The 6,941-nt window shown below is 42.2% G+C and overlaps 1 pseudogene; it reads left to right on the top strand.

Annotated features, from left to right (window-relative positions):
* Positions 1–5,256: 5,256 nt before the first annotated feature.
* LOC132365247 (F-box only protein 28-like) lies at positions 5,257–6,495 on the top strand (annotated as a pseudogene).
* Positions 6,496–6,941: the final 446 nt, after the last annotated feature.

The following is a 6,941-nucleotide window of genomic DNA, read 5'->3' on the forward strand; positions in this document are numbered from 1 at the left end:
AATGCAGGGGACACGGGTTCGAGCCCTGGTCTGGGAAGACCCCACGTGCCGCGGAGCGACTGGGCCCGTGAGCCACAACTGCTGAGCCTGCGCGTCTGGAGCCTGTGCTCCGCAGCAAGAGAGGCCACGATAGTGAGAGGCCCGTGCACCGCGATGAAGGGTGGCCCCCACTTGCCACAACTAGGGAAAGCCCTCGCACGGAAGCGAAGACCCAACACAGCCAAAAATAAATAAATTACTTAGTTAATTTTAAAAAATATATGTACTTAAAAAAAAAATCCATCCTCTATGCATTCAGCATGCAATGGTTTCCACTCAGGCAGACGTCTGCTCCATTTACCTTCAACAGCATCTCTAGCTCCACATGGAGAAAATCAAGTGTCTATTATCAACTACGTGGGGAAAGGGAAGAGAAGACCAGTTAAAGAATGTTTTGTTTGTATATACATGACTGAGAGGTAAGCAAAAGCTTCAAAATATTTGGATGAAAGACCCAATGCAAATGTGCAAGGTTAATTTAACACATTTTTTTCAGTTTGATTTCTAATATACTTTATCCTCTGAAGTCCAGAGATATGTTCCCTTTTAATTTTTTTTCCAGTCACTTAAGCAGCGTTATTTTAAGCACTGTATTTTTGACTTTCTCACAAGACAGTCCTGCAGTTTACCACATCTGGGCAACAGGAAGCTCCAGAAGGCAAACAACTGGGGGACATGAACAGATTCTTCTGTACACATCACAGTAGAATCCACACAGCATGTTTGACAGTTGAAAAAAAACTAAAGGTTAGCCTTTAACCTATTGCATAAACACTAACATTTGCTTCCCGTGTCCATTCACAAGTCTTATGAAAGCTTGGATAGACATATACAACTTTGTTGTACACTATTCGAGGGAGGATGTGCCAAACATTTCAATGGCAATTAATGTGTCATCAGGCTTGGAAAAAAAATAATAAGATGCAGAATCACAGAGCATTCCTCCAGGGAGGGTTAAGGATTACAATACCAGAGTTCAGCAGAGCTCTGTACCATGCAATAAATGGAGCTGTTGGCCGTGATACTCCCATCACAGCCTAATTAAAAGATTAGCACACAATTAATTTGTAAGGTGTTTAAAATTTTGGAACTGAACAAAATCTCAGCTGTTGGGAAGTTTTCAGCTAGTTTCCCATAATGCCTGGTTCATACCTCAACTATGCCATTTACCATATTGCTTGTCATCTGCTTGATTGTTTATTTCCCTCACCGGGCTCTGAACACACAGAGAGTGGAGCCTCTGTCTGGAAATGTTTGTAGTGCTGGGTACATTGAAGCCAACTAATAGATCTTTTCCTTTTATGATCATTATATAAAAGATTGAACAAACTTCTAAATGATTCAATTCAAAGAAAAAAGAATATTTACTCAAAATCTTTCAGCTTATGAGTGGCTTATAAACTCCATCACCCCAGCATTTCATGAGCTTAGACTCATCAGAGAAACTGGAGTAACTACTCTATCTTTCTGAGGCATTTCATTCAGGAAGTATACCTATAATCAATGAGGCGGATCAGGCCTCTCCAAAGACCTGGGTGGGTCAGGGCACTCTGACACTCAGTGTTACCTGACCCCAGGAAACATAGAAAGAGCAGGCCATCGTAGTGAATAAGGGCAAGATCCAACGGCCCTCTGCAATTGTCTAGACTGGCATCATACACAGTCCTTCATTTCTTTTATATCCTTTAAGAAGAAGGTTGCTCCAGAAACTGCAGAGAAAGTGGAGGGTGGAGCAGTAAAAATCGCACAAAATTGACTTTGAATTTTCTGGTGCAAGTGTCAGCCCTGCTACATTCTTTTTTTTTTTTTTTTTTTTTTTAATTTTTTAATTTTATTTTATTTATTTATTTATGGCTGTGTTGGGTCTTTGTTTCTGTGTGAGGGCTTTCTCTAGTTGCGGCAAGTGGGGGTCACTCTTCATCGCAGTGCGCGGGCCTCTCACTATCGCGGCCTCTCTTGTTGCGGAGCACAGGCTCCAGACGCGCAGGCTCAGTAATTGTGGCTCACGGGCCCAGTTGCTCCGCGGCATGTGGGATCTTCCCAGACCAGGGCTCGACCCCGTGTCCCCTGCATTAGCAGGCAGATTCTCAACCACTGCGCCACCAGGGAAGCCCCCTGCTACATTCTTGTCTCATGGCTTCCTGTAGTCTTTTGAACTCTCTAAGGCTCAGTTCTTCTCAACATAAAATAGAGGCCACTTGCCATCACCACTTGGCAGGGCTATGGTGAGGTCGGCGTAAGCTAATGGGAAAGGAAGAACTTTGTAAAAAGCCATAATATTTGAGAGGTTACCATCACCATTGTCAAGCAATAATGTATGGAACAAAATCCCCTAAATTTAGTCCTTTCTCATTGACAGAACCAAACCTCAGCATTTTTTTATTCCAGGAGAGGTGCTTTGCTTGAATCAAGGGGCTGTGACTGCATATTTGTTTCATTAAGCCTAGGAAATAACCATGCTACGATGAAAGTGACATTTTGGATTATAGCAGACTTTTACAGCAATGAGAGAAGACTCCCTAAATCAAAGGAGTGGGGCACCAGGTGTGACAGCAAGCTGGTGGCAGTGTGGTCATCGAGATGAGAAAAGCTCTTTTAAACTAGCTGTCTATGCTCTTTGAGCTAAATGTTCTCCTTTTGCCCCCAGGACTTCAGCTTAAAATCACTAAGTGCCATTAAACTGTTCTTTGTATCTTTTTTAAATATCTTAAATAGTTTATAATAAAATTTTTTAAGACAAATTGAAAAGAAACCACTAAATGCAGCAACACTAACCTATCAAGCCCTCAGAAAGATAAAGCTATTTCTTTACGGATTGTGGGATGCATTGGCTAGCCTACAGAACTTTCTAAAGGTTACCTAATTATAATCTGCAGATTCAGAATATTCACTTACTCCTTCCCTCTTCCTAGAAATCTGCACACCATTCCTCAGCCCCAATACATGTGCACACGTGCACACACACGCACACATACACACACACCGGCAGTCTTATTCATCTTTCAAAACCAAGCTCAAATGTCACCTCCCTGACTCCAGCCTGCTGGCAAATCGCTCCCTGTTCTGTGCTCCCTCTGAACTTTGTCCATTTATTTCAATAAATATCTGGGATTTGTTAAGACTGTGTCTTCATCACTTATATACACTCAGCACCTAGAACAGTTCCCATCTTGCCTCTTTCCTTTTTTTCTCCCTTCCTTCCTTCTTCCTCCCTCCCTTTGTTTCTTTCAGTTCCTGCACCTGTAGCCTGGGAGCACAGCCCCAAACCATGGAGTCCTCATTAACTCCTCTCCCATATGCCCACCCTAAATCCAGACTGTCAGGAAATCCTCTCAGCTCTGCCTCTAAAGCTGCATATTCAGAAACTGATCCTCTCTCCAGCCCTACTGCAAACAGCCCGGGTTGAGCTGCTGTCATCTTTCTTGCTTGATTACTGCAAGCTTCATGGGTGTCCCTGCTTTTAACCTTTCTCCCTGAGGTCAAATCTCAACACATATCCAGGGAAATCCTTTGAAAACCTAAGTCACCTCTGCTCAAATCCTTCCAATGGCTCCCTGTTTCACTCAGAGGAATGTTCTATACACAGATTCAGAGGCACTCTTGGGTAGATTGGTGCCCCCTAGGCCATTATTTTTTGATAAATGGAGGACCAAGCCACCTGGGTTCACTTTTACATTTTAGTGACAATTATATTTTTAACACATTTGTATTAAAAATATAATCAGAACAAACAGCATAAAACTAAACATTTGGCAAATTTTGTAGAATGAGTAAAACCAGATCATGGGCACAGTATTTGAAGGGGACTTGGTGTAAGACCTCTGAGAACTCATGACTGAACTGGTCTGGGAATGCAACCCATGACCAAGGTGGGGACAGAGGTGGTGGGAACGTTGAATCTTTCAAAACGCACAGCCACAAAGATTCATTTAGATTGTGAATTGCTCAAACATAAGAAACAAGTTTAGGTTGGAATATCAGGACAAAACATGATCTTTTTTAAGGAGTCATTGTGTCTTCAGTCTCAGGATATTTTAGGCCAACGTATCAGGTAGACAATATTCATCATTTCACTTCCTAATGCCTCTGTAATATGCCGTACCTGCTGTTTCTGCAAAACATGTACACAGGACCTCATCACTCTTGGCCAGTGGCAGAATAAACACATCCATAGACCTTTCAGTATCCATTCTTTCTTTTTTTTAATATATTTATTTATTTACTTATTTATTTATTTATTTGGTTGAGCCAGTTCTTAGTTGCAGCACGTGGGATCTTTGTTGCGGCATGCAAGCTCTTAGTTGCGGCATGTGGGATCTAGTTCTCTCACCAGGGATCGAACCCGTGCCCCCTGCATTGGGAGCATGGAGAGTCTTAGCCACTGGACCACCGGGTAAGTCCCCTCAGTGTCCATTCTTATGAGTCAGAAACTACCAGACAGAATTCTGTGATGGCCTGGGGGCTACACACTCAGGGGCCAAAACAAAAAAAGAATCCTTCTCTATTTTGTATGCCCTGGGCTTGTTTCTTAGCCTCTGAAGATCCATACAAAAGAGAATAAAAATGTGATAGATTTTTCCCCTGTAGATCTTGTGGAATAATTCTCAGCCAATATTTAATTTTTTCACCCCACACCTAGTAGTCTTCACCATCCCTATGTTTGCTCAGTGAAGTTAAATGTAGACATAACCCCAGTTATCTAAAAATTGCACACAAAATCTAATCCCAATCAATTTCATAAGACCTGTTCTTGAAGTGCTTTATAAAAATAAATACTTTCTTGAACTCTAGTAAATTATATGCATACTGAAGTATTTAGGGAGAAGTGTACTGATGTCTATAATTTACTTTAAAATGCATTTTAAAAAGATAGATTAATGGGTGGGTAGAAGGATGGATATGTGATTAAATAACTATATTAAAATGTTAATGGTGAATCTCGGTGATAAGTATATATGTATTCTCTGTGAATTTTTAAAATTTTGCTATATGTTTGAAATTTTTCATAAAAAATCTAAATAATCACCATAAAAAAGAACGAAACAATGCCATTTGCAGCAACATGGATGGACCTAGAGATGATCATACTAAGTGAAGTAAGGCAGACACAGAAAGACAAATATCATATGATATCACTTATATGTGGAATCTTAAAAAAAAAAAAAAGATACAAATGAACTTATTTAAAAACAGAGAGGAAGGAATCAAACCCCCAAGATGGCGGCGGCATCGGAGGAGCGGATGGCTGAGGAAGGAGGCGGTGGCCACGGCGACTGCGGCTCCCCTTCCGCCATCGGCTCTACCCAGCGACTGCCCCCAGCGACCCCGCCCCAGCCCCTGCAGCCGGGGTCCCAGGCGCCCCCAGCCTCGGCGCTGGCTCCGGACCAGCTGCCTCAAAACAACATGCTCATGGCGCTGCCCATCGTAGCCATCGAAAACATCCCCAGCTTTATGTCCCAGGACAAAATTAGCCAGCTCCACCTCGTTTGTAAAAGAATGGACTTGGTCTGCCAGAGAATGTTGAATCAGGGATTACTAAAAGTGGAGAGGTACCATAATCCATGTCAGAAACAAGTTAAAGCACAACTCCCAAGGAGAGAGTCAGAAAGGAGAAACCATTCATTAGCTCCTCATGCAGACGTCCTCGCTGCTGTTGAAACAAGGCTGTCTCTCTTAAATATGACTTTCATGAAGTATGTGGACTCCAATCTCTGTTGCTTCATCCCAGGAAAGGTGATTGATGAGATTTATCATGTGTTGAGATATGTCCATTCTACCAGAGCCCCTCAGCGAGCTCATGAAGTACTTCAAGAGTTGAGGGATATTTCCTCCATAGCAACAGAATACTTTGCTGAAAAGATTGTTCCAGTTCTAAAGAGGAAAGTACCAGGATCAGATGTATCTGCAAGGCTCATGGGCTCTCCTCCAGTTCCAGGACCTTCTGCAGCCCTGACAATAATGCAGCTCTTCTCCAAGCAAAACCCTTCAAGACAAGAGGTTACCAAACTCTAGCAGCAGGTTAAGACAAATGGTGCTGGGGTGACTGTTCTCAGGCGTGAAATTTCTGAGCTTCGCACCAAAGAGCAAGAACAGCAGAAACAGCTTCAAGACCAGGACCAGAAACTGCTAGAGCAGACCCAGATTGTAGGTGGACAGTAGAGCAGACCCAGATCATAGTTGAACAGAACGCACGGTTGGCAGAGCTGGAACGCAAACTACGAGGAGTAATGGAAAGTGCAGTAGGAAACTCCTCAGGGTCTGGGCAGAATGAAGAGTCCCCTTGGAAACGAAAAAGGCCGCAGAAGCCATAGACTCTCCTTAGGAAATCTAAACATCTCCGAAATAGAAAGTAAACCAGAATGTGCTTCTAGCTCCAGAGGAAGACCTGACTTCGTAGCTTGAGCAGTTCTGCATATCAGGACACTGTGAGCAACATGGTGTGCCTTAGCTCTAGGCTTTCAGAACACAACTTAAACTTGAACTCTCATGGTTGGGACAGTCTTTTCCTGCTTCTCCTGGTTGAACTGATGCACAGAATCCTTTTCTTTGCAATAGATTTGTACTAACCAGACCTATCCTATCGTGTTTTGAGAAGTTAACTTTATTTCTGTGCAGATAATGTTTAAAGCAAGTTTATTTGTTTCTGCATATATGCACATCACATAAGGATCTTAAACCAGTCTTGACAGACTAGAAGTTTAATACATAAAATGTGCTGTTCACTTGAAAGAAAAGACCTACTTTTTAAATGGACAGTATCTTGTTTTTAAAAAAGAAAAGTTGACTTTTTGTTATAAGTGACATTTGTCTGGAATGTCTGAAAAGTAGTCAACGCATTTTGGTATTGAAGTAATGGGTAACTAAAACGGACTTCCATAGTATTGACTGTAGAAGGTATCTCT

This window comes from Balaenoptera ricei, chromosome 4 (assembly GCF_028023285.1).
Source record: "Balaenoptera ricei isolate mBalRic1 chromosome 4, mBalRic1.hap2, whole genome shotgun sequence".
Classification (NCBI taxonomy): domain Eukaryota; kingdom Metazoa; phylum Chordata; class Mammalia; order Artiodactyla; family Balaenopteridae; genus Balaenoptera; species Balaenoptera ricei.